This window comes from Larus michahellis, chromosome 12 (genome assembly GCF_964199755.1).
Source record: "Larus michahellis chromosome 12, bLarMic1.1, whole genome shotgun sequence".
In the NCBI taxonomy this organism is placed as follows: domain Eukaryota; kingdom Metazoa; phylum Chordata; class Aves; order Charadriiformes; family Laridae; genus Larus; species Larus michahellis.
The window spans coordinates 6,928,230-6,945,590 of record NC_133907.1 but is presented as its reverse complement, the minus strand read 5'-3'; positions in this window follow the sequence as shown (position 1 = coordinate 6,945,590).

Below are 17,361 nucleotides of genomic sequence, written 5' to 3'. Positions count from 1 at the left end.
CTTCATGGCAGTGTTGCTTTCAGCTTAAAAAGAGTTTTTTCTCTCTGAAGTGGTGAACACTAGAAAAATAGTGATGCAAAACTAGTAATATGTAAGAAAACAAGGAAAAAGAAAGAACTGTCTTAATTTAGTAACTGATTTCAGCTAACTTCACTTTTGACTCTCAGTTTTTGCTTTACCCTTCACTTGTTTCGCTGTTACTTACAGACCCTGTCTCTTTTGGCTGCAGCCCTACTGCTGTCTGTTCTGCTCCCTCAGACTTTTGCAATACGAATAAACGCAGCAATGCATCTTGAAATGGGTCTAAGTTGCTGCGATAGCCTGCTGTGCTTATTTGTTGCAGCCCTTTCTTCTCTATTTTTTCCCACATGTGATGTTTATGTACATCCTTGTAGTTATTTTGGCCTAATGGTGTGCAGCCTTGGTCCTGGCAGTGGGCTTGGGCTGCTTTCTGGGACATGTTCTGTAATAAGAGCTTGATTTTTTTAAAAAATTTATTTTATTTCATAAGGGGAAAAAAAAGGTTAAGATTTTGACCCCAAACTGTTACTTCATTAGAAGAACATTATGAGCTTAGGGACAAAGACGCTTCCTTCTCACTAAAAGAAACCTCTGAAATATAACATGTTCATTGATGTTTGCAGGTTTTTGTACGGGTTTGGGGGGGGCGAAACCCGGAGCCAGTTTTGCCGAGCGCTCTGGGGTCCCTTGGGATTGTGACTGAAGGCCTGGTGGTAAGCCACAGGAAATGCATATGGAACCATGCGAATGAGAATTTGTTCCTAAACCCTGGCCACAGCCAGATCCACCGTGTCTTTGCAAAATCTGTGCATTATCCAAACCAGTTGTGGTCTGTCATAACATTTCTATGGTGCCTGGCTGTTGCTGCTGCCTATTGCCTGATGTCACATTATCCACGTAGCTGCATGGATGGCCATCTCTATTGAAATTACACGGGGCTTACGCTGGAACCGTATTTTTAACAAATTGTTAAATTCTGTTCTGTATCATTTGTTGCCTTCTCCCTCTTTCATTTTCATAGGGTTATATAAATAAGCTTTCTCCCAGTTTCGGATGCCATTTTGCATTCATTGGACGTTCTTGCCATGTCTTACAAGGGTGTTCCAGCTGGTTTCCATGGACCATTGTTGTGTAAGGGCTGGCCACAAATATTCAGTTTTTCCTTTCTTTTGGCTAAACAGGCCTTTTTAACTGGTTCTTGTGAAGGCCTTGTGCACAGGCGACTACTATTCCATGACACATTCTCTGAATATTCCATTTGATCTACAATTTACCCATAATTTTAAATTAAAAACATGTAATCATACAGACACTTGCACTCTCTGCCATGGAACTCAGATGCTTGTTCATAAGTTCAGAGTTACACAATGAACTAAATAAAAAAAGTAATCTTTTAGCTGAGCTTTAGAACTTACATTTCCATGTCAATCAGCATAAAACTGAGGGAAAAGTAGCAGTTTAAGAGCATCTGAAAGATGGTGGTCTTCAGCTGATCACTGCAATAAAAAAAATATTTCTAGTTAATTGAAAGAGTTCTTCAGTAGCAACAGAAAGTGGTCTACAATTATGCCAGATACCCTTTTTATAGACAGGGATGCTAAAGCAGAGAGAGAAGGAAAAACGTTCAACTGCTGCCCTGTGGTAGAAGAGTGTCTATCTGAGAGCAGAAACCACTTCTGCCAGGTCCTCATCCCATCCTTCTTCCTTTGCATTGCATCAACTCCAAAGAGAAAGGAAAAAAAACAAAAGAAACCACATGAACAGTGCAGGTTTTGAGGCATATTGAGTGAAATGTATTATTTTGCCTTTGTTAAGGTAGTAAGATGCCTTTTACGTTGTGTCAGGCTGTTGTACCTCTGCTTATTGCTGGAAGACGACAGATTCGAAAAAGCCACAAGGGACAGAGGAGAAGACTTGCACTCAGAAACCCTGCTGCTAGGGGTGCAGGTACAAGGTCATCCTCAGACACTGCTCCCATGGCCGTGTCTGCTGGAGGGCAGAGGCTGAGTGCAGCCCCTGCTTTGGTGCAGCCTGACAGCTGGTTGATGCTGGAGCGGAGCTGGGCGCTGGACTGTGAGCTGGAGCAGCTGGGATGGAGGCACACGTGGTTTTGGCTGTGCAAGAGAAACAGTAATTAACTTCAAGCAGAGGGGTAGGGCAGGTACCTGGGACCAGTAATTTTTACCTGAACTCATTTGTCAAGCTTTGAATCCTTAAATCTATAACTCTAATTAATTAAGAATCTCTAATTACCCCAAAATGGTGCTCTATATTTAAGGCTAAGGTGTGGTGAAATCCAGAGAACATTAGAGAAGCTGGAGGATGTTCAGAGCTGGAGATGCCAGGAAACCATGTGTTTTCAGAGATCAAGGTGCACGTAGGTGCAAAGGCAGGCAGATGGTTCAATGTGTCCGTGAGACCTAGGGCAGGTCCCAAACTGCCAGAAGCCACTGTCCAGTATTTGGACGTCTATCCTTGGGTGTCCTAAGAAAAAAATGACCACCAAACCTCTCAGCAGGGGGTTCTTACATTGGAGACCCAAAAGTCAAGTAACCTTTGGGATTTAAGCCCTAAGCTGGATATTTTCTATACCAGAAGTGTGTTGGATGAGGCTCTGGTTCCTTACAACCTTGAACAAGAAACCCCAGTGGGGATATTATTGAAAACATCAGTGCAGACGGGTTCTGGCCCTGCCCTCAAAAGAGGAAAAAGCCCTTTCACAGCTGAGGTCTTATTATGTTAAGTTAAAAATTTATAGCTTTTAACTAGGCTGTAACCAGTTAATGTGACTCAGGCAAAGATGTAACGTGGGCAGAAGCATCACTTAGAGCCACCTTTTTTGCTCTACTGCAGAGGTTACTGTTTTCCAAACCTCACGTGCAAGTTCCTGGAAGCCCAGGCTAAAGCACATTTAGGAATTAGGCTATGAGGTCATCTGATTAAGTGAGGGGGATCAGCTGAGTTTTGGGCTGATTGACTTCAGCAGTGCAGCAGACATGAGCCTGAAACATTTCTTTCTGAGCACTGTTAGGCTGCAGCTCCTTCTCTGGGACTCGCCAGCACTATCGCTTCAGCAAAGGTAAGGCTTCTCCTCCGCCTGCTGTGGGTGTCTGATAACTGCCTTCAGTGGCTGTAGACAGGGTACATCTGCATATGGATGAGGTCGTTGTGAAGACGTTAAAGGAGGAAAAAAATTATGCATGCTTTCAGGTAAACGGTAGGGACTCCCCTTCAGAGCCTCAAGTACTGTTTTCTAGCTCCAATAGTAGGAAATCTTTGTATTGTCTGGCAAATAAATGCCTGTACTTAGTGGCTTTGTCTAGTGGAAGATAGAAGTTGATAAGATCCTGGTAAGGCTGTTGTGAGGCTCTCCTGTTAACTTCCCCGTAGAGAGCGTTTTCAGGGATTCGCTCCAAAAAAACTGCTAGACTTGGGGAAGAAGTCAGAAGGATCAGTGATCTTTGTTAACTTTTGGAGTAAAAATGATCTCTGCCTGGTATTCTTATGAACTGGTGTGATTGTGGTGTTAAAAAGCAACGTAAGCGTAGGCAAAATCAATCCGTTTTTCATATTTGCTGGCAAGGTATGGCATAGCGAATTGCGTTGGAAAGGTAAAAGATGAGTTGAGTGGTTGGGTGCTAGCTAAAAAGGTGAGAGAAACGTGTTAAATCAATTATGGGATTTCCTTTCCATTCATTTTTCTCCGGTAGCTCAAGACATGGCGGGGGGGGGAGGCATGATCAGCTGTTTGGATTGCTTCAAACAGCACTGGATTGGTTGGGACGTGGCAAATGTTCTCCCTTGCCACTTTCTTGAAAACCTCGAGGTTTTTACCTTGGAAGCGCTTTGCCCTCTGAGTGATGTGCAGACAGCGCCGGGCGTGGGGATGCTTGGATGCCTCTGCACATGGGGACCTGGGCTCTACCTTGGCCCCCGTGTGCGCCGCCGCGGGTGGGTCATGCTCGGGCACCCGTGGGTGCTGACTCACAGCGGTGGGGGCCAGGCCACCTTCTGAATCACCGCCCGGCTCTCGGCAACACCTGGCTCGCTCCGGAGGTCCCACAGCCAGTGCCGAGCAGGCCTGAGCCTGTTGGGGCTGGAAGATCTAACAAGATCACAGCCGGGGCCAGGGGTGATATGGCCAGAGGCCATCATCTTACATAAAACCCATAAATTTGCATAATGTGTTTTACAAGATTAAAACTGAGAAAACTTTTTTTTCCTTTTTGCATAAAAGGGAAGAAAATAGGTGAAAGAGCTTTACAAAAACGGGATATCAGAAACCTGTGGTTTCCAAAATGACAGTGTCAGTAATTGGGCTTGAAACAATTTCAAGGGTGGCTGTCTAATTTGGAAATCTGTCATAGTGTGCACGTACTTGAGGAAAACAACATACCAGAGGTAGGACTGTAAACAGAAAGTGAATATGGGACAAGTGACGGGGAAACTCATCCCTTTTGAAGGAGCTGTTTCTTCAAACCTGCTGGATGCCGCACGTAGGAGAAAACCCTCCTCCTACAGCAGGGCTGTGGCGTGGAGAGGGTTGCCAAAGCTTGTCGAGTCACAAAACCAAGGCGTTCTTACTTTGCCTAATTACACTGGGTGACTTAGATGCTAATGCAGAGGTCAGTAAATGGACTATGATCTCCACAAATGCACCTTACTTGCAGCCTTGGCCAGTGCTGGCTCACTGGGAGTGAATTGATTTTGTGCAAAGGCCACCGCATGGATCAGTCTGATGATGACGTCTTGTTCAGCTGTATGTGTCTCCTGTGCTGGACTTACTGATTCCCTTAGGGGCTAATCCCGCACAAGTTCTTTAGTGGAAAAAATTGTGGAGGTGAGGGGAAAAAGTCCCAGGTAACTGCAAAGCTTGGATGTTGTCTCAGCTGTGATGCATTAGGAAATGCTGGCTGGTGCATGTGAAGGTCTGATAAATATCCCAGAGTATAGCGATGGCTGTGGATCTCGTTAGCTACAGCTGCTGCATCCAAAAAAAAAAAAAAAGGCAAGGAATTTTACCACTTTGGGAAGGGCAGAAGGCAAAAGATGTCCCTGCTGGCTGGATGTAAACGCAGGCTTGGAAACTCAGTCATCTGCTCCCCTGAAAGTGTGAAACTTTGAGGGTACGTGGGGCTCCTGGGCTGTGGTGGGGCAGGTGCCCAGCACCCTCTGTGGGAATGGGTGGCTAGGCTGGGCAGCAGGGCTGGCTGGAAGTTATTTTCGGCTGTTGCTTAAGGAACTGGCTACGATTTTAATAGCTGGTTTAACTGAACCAACCAAACTGCTTCCAGCACAGCCCTGTACTTGTAGGTGATGAAGAGACTTGAATGAGAGGCAGTATTGGATTTCCTGAGAGGCTTTGTTTTAGCAGGGTTTGGCTTGCTAATCCCTCGCTCAACCACTCCCTGCAGGACTCCCAAAGTTGTGGTCTTCAGCTTTTCCCCAGGACTTGGCAATGGTGTCTGTGTTATGCCCATGTACACGGGTGTATTCATCTGTTCAAGCAGAGGGAAACGCAGGGGCAGCTGCTTGCTCTGGATGCAGGAGATGTAAATTTCTGTCTGAAGTATGTATGGTCAGATCAGGCACATACTTAGGGCCCCTAACTGTTACTGAAATAAACAGCAGAAGTACCTGAGCACTTTGCAGATCAAGACGACAAGTCTAAAAAGACACATAGCTGCTTGGCATAGGAGAGACGCGATGGGTGTGAATGGGCCTGCACCGTGGGCCTGGGGGGAAATCATGGATAGGAAATCTATACTGTCAGCATGGCCAATATAAAGTGGTTGTGCAAGGAACTGAACTTCTGCCTGGTGAAAAATTTTAACTTTAAAAAAAAATTTATTATGTTGCTTCTCCTCTCCCCTCCCCTTTCACATCTCTTATGAAATAAGCCTCATAAAATTACTAATCAGGGAGGGGGAAGTCTCCTTCCTTGTGCCAGAGTGCAAACTTAAAAACAGGAAAAAAAGGTACACAAATATGTTGAAAGAGAGGATTGCATGGAGGAATAGCTCCATGTCTGTGCTAATACGGCTCATTTAACTTGCAACACTGTATCTCTGGATGTTTTTCTCCTTCTTTCCTTCCATTCTTCCCTGGGGTTTATATCGCTGTCTTTTAAAGTGTGTCCTGCACAGATCCAGGGTGGGCTGTGTGATTGTAGTGCTGTTATCAGGGTGACGCAGGAAAAGCTGACTCTTATTATGGTTCCTACATGCAGTTTTGTGAACCCAAAGTATGGCCCAGATCAGTGTGTGTTTAGGGGTGTCAACACACCTTCCACTCAGAAAGGTGGAAATGGTTATTACATGATGCGCTGGAGATGGGATGTTGTGGAATATCCTCTCTTGGGAGTTTAATGAGCCACATTACAATAACAAGTCAAACAAACCAGTCTGTGCTGCTGGTCCTGGGTGTGAGAGCTGATTCCTGGAGCTCGTGATTTGATGTCTGGCTGCTGAAAATCTCTTTAGTTGACTCTTGTATCTTGTACTTACTTCTGAGGCTTGAAAGATCATAATGTACAGGCAACTTTGGGACTGTGTACCAAGTACTTTGTAAACAACAAAAGTTGTGGTTCCCAGTTTATCCAAAGGAGCAGTTTGAAGGAACGAAGGTTTTTGTGTCTGAGAAATAAACCTGAAAACTTGCGAAGCATGAACTGGGCAAATAATGGAAAAAAATAAACTTTTTTCTCTCAATTTTTTTTTTTTTGTTTTTAATCACTGTGAAAGGAATGCGTTCCCTTTGGCATGTGTTAGCTGACCTGTCCAATACAAGGAAAAGGTGTCAAAGAATGTACACCCTTCTCAAAAATATGTACCTAAAAAAAAACCTCCTGAGGCCCAGACTCTTTCTTCCATTAGGATTAAAATCCAGAGTCACCAGGACAGGTAGGAAATTGCATCCCTGGGGAGGGAAGAAGCTGAGGGTAAAATGCACAACTGCTCTTCCAGGCTGTGCCGGCTGCAGCGGCGCTGTTGCAGGACTTGCCAAGGGGAGACTTCCGCAGTGTTTTCCAGCACGAGGGGCATGTGAGCATTTATGGTTGAGTCACTGCTGGGCTAAAACACTGCCTAGCGATGCCGCTGGGTTGAACCATTTTGTAAGCCTCTGTAGTATAGAGGTTATTCTTCCTGTTACTTCTCTTGGCAGCACTAACTTGTTGTGACAGTGATGTTACTGGCTGCTGCTATTAATCCAGCCTTCCTGGAGATGCAAAACTCATGCTGTATCAGGGCTGAGATGCGCAGTCAGATTAATCCCTGCTCTGTAGTTAGCTATTCTGAGTCATGTCAAAATACGATAGCACTTGTGTGCAAGGGTTACAAACTGGGGAGGGATGTGACTGGGAGCCCCTTTTCCATCATGTTCCAGTGCTGGACGACATCACCTTATTATACAAGACAGTCGCTTGTCTCAGTATACCTCTGATTTTTTTCCATGCAGTCATGCATTTCTGATCCATGCTTCAACTTCCTGCCTCATCAATGCAGCCCTTATCCAACCCTCAGCATCTCTGCAGATTTACCAAAGCACAGCTTCTCATCCTCGGAGATGTGTGCTGGGTAAAATGGTGGCTTTTTTGGGTGCTTTGTGTTAATGGAAGGAACCCAGCCGGAACCTTGTGCCTTGTTCTTGCTCTTCCAGTAACGGTAAAACTGGGGCACTGTGCTCTCTGAACCACGCCACTCCACGCTCTGTCCTCGGCTGAATTTCATTCCCTGCCTTTGTTGGGAGAAAGTGGCCATATGTGCAGCAGGCAGGTGTCCTGCCTCCTCTCCTCGGAGCACCGGTGGAGTTTCTCATGTGCCACGACCGGGAGCTCATTAACAAGGGCCCGGCATGAGGTCTGCGGATGAGGGGTGCGGGCTGCCTTGCACAGATTGCTCCGCATATGATTATTTCCACACACTCCCCATCAAAACAGCCACTTTTTCCGCATGAGCTCCTCTTCCAGCTCTAAGCACCGAGGGCGGTCAGGATGGTTGCAAGGGGACTCTCCTGTTGCAGGCCTGCACGTGTAACCAGCCGTGTAGGTGCAGTCTGGCCCTTGCAGAGCAGTGAGGAGGAATTTTTGATAGGTTTTGGCTATAATTTCCCTTTCGGTTAGAGGGATTCCCTCAATGGAGAGACCCACGCTTTCTTTATGGCTTCGCAAAGTGTGTATATCGCTTGCGGTATGGGGTGTCCGTGCCCAGGCGCTGGGCTATGAGGGTCTCTGAGGAGAGGTGAGAGGCTGCCTCGATCTGGTTACAGCTGGTTCCGGCTGGTTCCTCAAGGGCCCCACAGCGGCCACAGCTGAGCCTGTCAGCCATGCTGGGGGCATTCCTGTGAAAACAGGTGCAAGAAAGAGCAAAATACTGCCTGGGAGTGAGGGGGAAAAAGTGTGAGAACAAGCCCTGCCATCCCCGAGGAGGTACTCAAGGTGTTGGAGCAGAGATTCCCCCATGGCCCATGGAGGACTGGGGCTGGAGCAGGGGAAAAGCGTGAGGGTGAAAGAGGCGCAGGGAGGACCCCTGTTCCCCATGCCCATGATGCTGCTCGGGGCAGGGGGTGGGAGGCGGCGGAGCTGGGAATGAAGAAGTGAGGTTTGAGCCTGGGAAGAAGCAGGGGTAAGGTGGTGTCTTAATTTTACTTTTGCTTCCACCATCCAAATCTACTGGAACTGCGAATACATTCATTTAGTTTTTCCCCAAATCAAGTCTGTTTTGCTCGTGACAGTAACCTGGTAAGGGATCTCCCTGTATTTTATCTTGTCCCATGAGCTTTTGCATTTTATTTTCTCTCCTGTTGAGGAGGGGTGAGCGGGCGGCTGGCTGGCTGGGCGGCTGGCTGGCTGTACTCCAAGGTCAACCCACCACGTTCACCCGACACTGTTTTCATCCAGTGCTTATGCTATAGCCTTGATTCTTTTTATCACAAACTTTCCTTCTTTCTCTGTTGTAAACCTCATCTGTGTAGACCTCTAATTCAGCAGGCATCCACCAGATCAATGCCTTAGTCAGTGGGGAGTGTTGTGGCTGAAATAGGCCAGGTTTTGGGCTCTGGATTCTCTGGGCTCTGAGGATTTTAAAGGCTTGTTGTATTCTCCTACAGCTTATCTACAGATTTTCCTCAAAATTTTGAGCAACATACTTAGAAATTTGAGCAGTAGCTAAAATTCTGTGCTTAAAAATATTAACATTAACTAGGACTTGTGTTTGTGCTTATGATGGCTCTGTATGCAACTGCAAAGAATTGCATGTGCAATGAATGCACACCGCACCCCCAGCTCTGCATGCACAGGTTTGAATACTTGGATTCATTCTTAAGATGTGCATAAAACTCCTTCCCCTTCGCTTGGTTTTACTGTAACTGACAAAGCTGCCTGACTCAAGCAGTTCTGAGAAGCACTTCAGAAATCTAATGCTTAAGATTTCACTGTGGATTTTTGGCTTCAAAGTGATTTTGTTATGTCCCCAGAGCCTGGTTAAATCCTTAGTTATAATGATTGCACACTGAAGGGTGCTGTTACATAGAAATGCTGTCCCATAATGGCTTCGTTGCTGTGGAAAATCCGATGTTATTTGGTCATTCCCTACGAGTTCCCTAAGCCATCAAGACATTTGCCTCAAGGCTACAAACACAAAGCTACAGGCAAAACCCTCTGGACATAATGAGTGGGCATTTATGCAGAACTAAAAACTGGAACAGCTGAGCAGTAGATCTATGAATAGCAAGCATGCCTCTAAGCACAAAAGACATCATTCTGGAATAAAGGGGTTTATAATGGTTCTGACATCTTGTATGTCAAGATCATGCTACGTTGTTGTAACTTTTTTTTTTTATGTTTGTTTGTTTGAACCACGTTCCTTAAGTAAGGTTTGAGTAATTAAAAGGTGTGAAGGAAACCCTATAGCTTTGGTAAGAACAAAAATTGGTCAACCGACACTTTTGGCAAGATCCATCATTTTGATCATGCTTGCTAGGGAACAAGCTTATTGCTCCTGTGCTGTTAGTATCCCCAGTTCCACCCTTCAGGATTTCTTAGGGGTCTGTCTTGTATCAGCAGCTCTAAAAAGCTTGAATCTAATGTTAGCTGAGAAGTGTCTTCTGATGGAAACGTGAGGGTTGGACTAACCATAAACTACAGGGTCAGGGAGTCAGGCAATACAAAGGAGGGTAATAAAATTCAGAGTGATTTGGATCAACAGGGAGCTGGGGGAGCTTAATGTTGAGAAATGTACTGCAGCAAGGTCGCAAGCCTTTGCGAATCATCTATAGGCACTTCTTAACTACATGGCAAGAGCAAGACAGAGTGGAAATTAGAGCTGGAGATAGAATATAGAAATAGCCTAGAGGAAAAATGAGAGGGGAAAGGGAATGTAAGAATACACGAGGATGATAAATTAATGTTCTATGTGTCTGCATCCACATATATCTGATCAGTTTTTGAGACATTATTGGTTTCCAAGATGGTGTGGGGTTTTTCGGTGTTTTCTTTTTTCGCTTATTTTCCAGCCCTTGTGCCAATATGCTGTGGGACTGGGGGAGGGGCTGAGCAACTCTTTGCGACTGGGGAAAATGTACGGGTTCAAACATGTTTTGCAATCCTTGCAAAGTAGTTTGGGCCTTGCAAAACCATTGGCTGTAAAGATGAGCAAAGCCCTAGTACTGTGAAGTTCCTACAGCAAAACATGGCAAAGGGATTAGGCGCTAATTTCTGACCTGAGAAGATGGGATGAATATCTATGCTGCAGACTGTAATGCAGCACAGAGATACCCAAGCTGGTTGTGGCTAGCTTATTTGGCAGAGTAATTTAGCTCTGCATTTTGAGGTGTGGGAAGCAAATTTCCTTTCCACCAGCAGAGCAAGGTAACCCATGCAGAGATCAATGCTAGAGTCCAGAAAGTAACTTGGCAGAAAACTGTAGCCTGCAATATAGCTGTGCATCTCATTTCCTCATGTCCAATGTCTTGCACGGCCACAAGTTAATTATTTCTCCTCTTGGCATGTACCCTTCTTATCACTGAAAACGAGGTATCGTGCCTATTTTGCATGCTCACCCTGAAGAGAGGTATCTCTGAACTGCAAGATACTGAGATATGGAAGGATGTTACTTAGGTTGCTTAGAAAGGCAACGGGATTAATTTCATTATCTTTCCATCTTCTTACAGCTATTAGTGACAGCTTTTCCTGCCCAGGAACATGCCCTGTTGGGCGAATGACAGCTTTGCTCTGCCTGCGAGCGGTGGCTCTGTAGCCACTCTTGAGAGATGAACTGATAGAGCAGCATGGAAGAACAGGGACCGAATTGTTCCCTTTATAAAATGGTAAGTTAAATCCAAGGATTTCCACTTGGTCAGAAGTATATTGGTAGTTGTGTGAAGGCAAGACTCTGTGGTGGAAACGTGTCCCTGGTGCGTATTGCAGTGAATGGTCCTGCCACACCAAGTATGGCAGTCTGGTCATGGAGTTAGATTTTGTTTTGTGGTATGTGTACCAATTGTATTTCAGGCAAAGATTTTAATTTTTTCCCTGGAAAGCAACTTCTACTGTTGCATATTTCAGTAGCATCTCTCTCTCTGTCTCTCTCTTTGTCTGTGACTGAGTGTTTGGCAGAGAAGAGGTGATTTGGCAAAGAGGGATCTTGGCTGATGGGAGAGTGAAACTTACTTCAGTTATTTGGATGTTTAGTCTTTTGTTTGTTTGACTGGAGATGCGTATTTTTGGCTGTTAAACATATATCCTGTTAGAAAGTAAAAATAGGGCATTAAAATACCTGTATTTTTGCATACCAGCAAGTGAATGCTAAAACACGAGATGCATAGTGATAGCAAAGCTAGAAAGACTGAGACTTGTGCATGCTGGGGGGTTGCTCTTCCTCCACCATCAGTCTCCTAGCACACAGATGTGAGACAGAGAGGCTGGTGGTCATCTGCTGCAGGTGTACGTTGTCCATCACTGGAAGCCCCTCAAAAGAAACTGAAGAAAATCCATGAGTGAGATTTATGAACAGAGAAGAGAGACTGTAGTCTGGGTCTCTGATCCCACGTCTACACCAGGTTTCTCTTGACTTCCTGAGATCTGACTCCACTTTTACCCCTTCACACGGGTTTACACGTTAGTGACCCTAGAAGCTGCTATTTCCGTTGTGTGGAAGGGTATGAGAGTTAATGCTTTCTCACGTAATTAAACTTTTCCAAGTAGTCAAAGATTTCTCCTGTTCACCAAACTCGTCCCTTATCAACTCTCTGGTCTACAAACTGCATAATAACAATATAGCTTGAACAGCACTGCAAGCTTATTTGCTTTGTGATTTGTGGTCGGATCATTGCATTTCAGCATTTACCGGTGAAAGGAAATTACTAACAAGACACTGGTATTTACATTAATTGTGGCTTTGGGGAGATAGTCCAAAGAAAATTATGTTAAAGCCAGTTATTATGTGTCTCCCTAACAATTAGAATGAAACCCAAAGTTTATAAAACAAAAGTTGATCTCAAACAGATTTTAGCTGCTGCTTGATATTTTCCCTTTCTAGAGGTTGGGGGGGGAGGGAAAAAGGAGTTTTTCTCTTTTTTTTTTTTTTTTTTTCTTCCCCGCTTTCTTTCATTCATCTCCTAAAAACAGTGTCAAGAACATGGCTTGCGAGATAGCATGTATGTTACTGCAAGAAAACTCCTTATTCACACTGAGCAGGATCTCAACTTCCAAGGAGGCTTAGTGGAGTGGGTCAGTTTTCACACAACACATACTAAATGGCAGGGGTTCCTCGGTTAAAGTCACTGATTTTCATGGTTCTTGTTTCACCTCAATGCAGTCTTGTGCATCTCTGTAGGTTAAACAGAGGTTTGGCTCCAAAATCTTCAAGGTATTCTAAGCACGTGTCATGTATGACCCACTAGATAGTCTTGTGAATGTCTTGAGACCATACTTCTACTTCAGTTTGAACTATTTCTGGACATGAATTCAATGCTTTTTATGATGTTTGATGTATGATGAAAAGTAATTTAAGGTTTCTTAGGATGACTCGCTTGCCAGCACAGTAGATCCAAGAAACAAACACAGATGTGAGATTTAAATTCTCCTTTGGCATAAAACACTCCCAGAACTCTTCATGCTATAAACCACAAACTATGCCCAATGGAGACTGGTAACACTATTCTTTTTTTAGCTTCACCTAATCAGGCAGCTTCTGACTTCACAGGTGAGCAGGGATTCATACACCTTGTTCTTTCGCTAGATGTCGGTGCTGTTTGTGCATCCCCACTAATGGTGGCATTTATCTCATCAAACTCTAGATGTCCAACACGAGCTTCTCGTGGAGGCTCCACTTGTGAAGAAATACAGGCAATTCTGAAGTATGATTCATCTGACCTGATATCAGTGTCTATTTTAGGGACGTGCCTAAAGTAAGATGAAAGTAAGCCTTTCTGCAAAAATTGTTCTGTAAGAAAAGGGGTTTTGGATGCTGTGGGGAGGCAGTTTGGGCTCCGTTTCCTTGGATGACACTGTTACCAGACTTTACCCTTGCATCACTGCATGAGTCCTCAGCAGATACAAGCACAGGAATGTGCATCTGGCACAAACCTGCACAGGGCGGGCACACAGACACGCTCGTGTTGACCTTGCTTTGGGGTTATTCTGTTCAGCCCTCTGTTCATCAGAGCCAAAGTGGACAGCACTGTTTGCTAGGTGTCTGGCCACCAAGAGGCTGCAGACTAAAAGTATAACTGGTTTTAATTATTAAGGTGTAATTTAGGTTTTCATGTTTATAGGATAATTGTTTCTTTTTTAATATAATTTAAACTTTGCAATACAAGAAACAGGCCTGAACCTGTGGATGGAGTGCTGGAAACTGTCTAAGAAGATTAAGGTCTCTTAATTGATTTCACAGAAACAGGTGTGACTGAATTCATCAGAAGAAGGTTAAGACTAAATGTATGCTGCTAATTATGTAAAAATTGCCACAGTGCGTGCTCAGTTGAGCAATTGCCTTCCCTTGGCAAGTGGGATCACTCCTCAACTGTATGTCAAATGGGAAAATTGACATTTCCTAAGCAAATGAACCAACCTGTCATACACTGTGTTTTATTTTGAAAACTGTTTGCTTGTAGATACGTTGGCAGTGGTGGATTTGGCAACAGTACATGGGAATGTCCCTTGTGTGCTGAATTGTGACCGGTAGTGTGGGAGGACAGGTGTCAAAGCAGGGCTGTGTCATTTTCTAAACTTCAGGAATCTGCATTAATGAAAATTCCTGTTTTGGAGAACTGAAGGAGTAACTGCTTAAAACACTTGCTACTTGCTGGTAATATTTGTTTATGTGACCTCTTAAATAAATTTTTTCTTGTTTAAACTTAACTCTAGACTTTGGAGATGCATAGCATGGACAATGCAGCAGTACACAGGATGCCCTTTGTCTTGGGTTTCAGAACAGTAAGTAGAGTATATGACTCCTCATGCAGCTGACAAACATACCTATTTGTTCTGGTTATTCTGTGCTCTCTAACATCTGTTTTACTAATCTTACATCTCAGTGAATGAGAAAGAATTGACGATGTCGATCATAGTTGTAGAAAGGCAAAAAGTTCTGCTTTTGAGATGTCCATCTCAAAGACCACCTAAGTGTAACAGTAAAATGCGTGACAAGATGCAAGTATTACAGCACAGCATCATGAAGGCCCTGCAATTACTCAGTGGTGCTCCTAACAAAACCATTTGCTGATGAAATAGTTCTTTGAGTCTCCAAATTGAAGGATGACTAGTATTTAAGGTGTGCTTTCAGAGGCAAATTTGCACATAGATGGTGATCTAAAATTAGTTTAGTTGCTTAAATCACTATTTTGTAATAGCAAAGATATTGTTTGTAACATTGAAAATTAATCTAGGAAGTCATATCCTGCTTGTATTACTCTGTCTCTCTTTTTTTTTTTTTTTTTAAAGTTTGAGACCCAAATGCTGATTTAAATCAATGAGCAGTGACTGCTGACTTAGTAGTGCTCTGACCATGTATTTTACTCCAGTTAAAGTGAGCAACTACCAGGTAACAAGGAACAAAATGTTAATAGTTATGTGCTATATTTAAAGCAAACAAACACCTTTAATTGCATCTCTACTGAACACTTGGAAACCATCTTCTAAGTGCAGATGCACAGTTCTATGCTTATTAGTAAAGATATTCACCATCCATTCAGATTTTCAGCTCAGTTTTTGGGAATGAGTATCTCTGAAGGACAAATCTTATTCTTAGGGGATCCCAGCAGGAAAACTTGTCTGTGTCTGCATTTTGAAAAAGGGATGCAGTGGCTTTACCTGCACCTGCTGAACATGAATTGATGTTATGCTGTTAACAAAAGAAAAAGTTAAACATTGTAAATGGACTAAAGCATGCAGAAGAGATCAGAAGTAATTTTCCACCCTTCTTGGTACTGGTAAAGCATTAGTAGGAAGACTATAACCAAATTTAGGCACTGCGCTTTGAGGAAGTTACAGACCAGGTGAACAGTGTCTAGAGAGGAAGTAAAAAATATAAGAATTTTGGGAAAAAGAGTTTACAAAAAAACTTGCACTTGGAGTTCCTTTCCTTGCAGGCACAGCTAGGAAGGCATTTCAAGCCTTCAGAAAGAAGATAATTTGTTCTCTGTATCCATTCATTCACAAGAAGCAATTTCTTGACTATAAAGCTAGATATCAGAAAAACATTTTTAGCTTTAAGAGGATATTTGTAATAGATTGTGAGTTTCGGCTGAGGAAAAAAATAGACAAATACCAGTCTGGAATGAGAAAGGGAATAGCTGGAAGATTGTTTGAGATCCCTTCCAGCCCTGTTTTTCTGATTTTCTGATTATATATTTTTTTCATAATTGCTGAAAGCACTCTTGCACCACGAGTTAGAGTAAGTAATTTTAACAGTTGTAACTTCAGTTACTGAAAAATTGTTCCTTATTCCAAGCGAGCCTGTCAGATTAATTTTCCTGTCCCGGATCGCAAGCTTTTCTTCTACAGAAGTGTCTTCCTTTAAATGAAACACGGTCAAGAAATTCTTTGTCAGTTCCCTGCCAACTTCTCAGAAAACCCACCTATTGCTGAAACAAAAAACACTTAACAGAACATACTGTCCAGAAGGAGAGAAAAAAATTCTTGAATTATACTGATATAGAAAAGAATCATATTGTCTGTCTCTGACTCGCTCTCGCTCAAACTTGACTATTTTGCAAACAGAAAAGCTGTTCCTGGCCATCTCTGTTTCAGACGTCTCCTTCAGGCTGACTTTTGGCTGTTCTTCATAGAAACTCTTTTTTTTTTTTCTGTACATCCAGGCTTTGTTTGATTTCTAAAGGATACGAATGCCCCACTTCCTTTGCTTCTCCGAAACCCCATGCTGTATGTTAATCAAGACAGTCAAGAGCTGGCTGAAAAGGCATCGGAATTGATCAGATTTAAGCACATGCCTTAAAATATTTAGATAAATTAGGCACTTAATATTTAACTGCGGCCTACCATGAAACTCATTTGATTTTTATCAAAACAAGCTCATTTAGGCTCCCACCTCCCTGCTTTTGTCCTGACAATTAATCAAACTCTAAAATTAGAAACTGTCACATGATAGTTTTAAGCAGGAAAGCAGTTGTATGAAGGCAGCGCGGAGTGGTAGGCACTTTTGTCAAACTGAAGCATGCTGCTGCATGGTGGTGTATGCAAAAGGATACATGCTTACTCATTTGAATGCAAACCAGTTGTAGGCAAAACATCTTCAGGGCAGAGCTAGAAAGGGGGAAATGATTGATTGAAATAGGTTTCCAAGTGATTTATCTAATCCAAAGTTATTTTCCACATCCTCTTCAATCGATGAAAAAACAGCACAATACACTGGAACCATTTTGCTCTCCAAGGTGTGAGGTTATACAGGAATTACTGGTACTTTTCAGTGGTTGGAAGCACTTAGCTCTTGGCCCCCTGCCTCATAATACAGCCCGGGCTGGTACAAGCAGTTCTGCAAAACATATAATTTTACTTCAGTTGTTTTAATGATCAGGAAACATATACTTTTAAACTGATCTCTACTGTGCAATTACATGTGTTTTGATGAAAATACTTTTTTTTTTTTTAAATTAGTTTCGTTCCCATAATGACGCTAGCTAGACTGTTCTGTTAGTAAGCAAAAATCATAGTATTCTTTCGTCAGGCTGTTTATCTTTCAGTTCCAATTCCGTTTCTATGAAGAAACTGGATCAGAACTGCTCGTTTAAAAAAAAAAAAAACGTTCCTCAACTTCGGAGAATTAAATCTATAACCAAGCTCTGTTTTCAAGTCAGTTACAATTTGATTGATAAATACATACA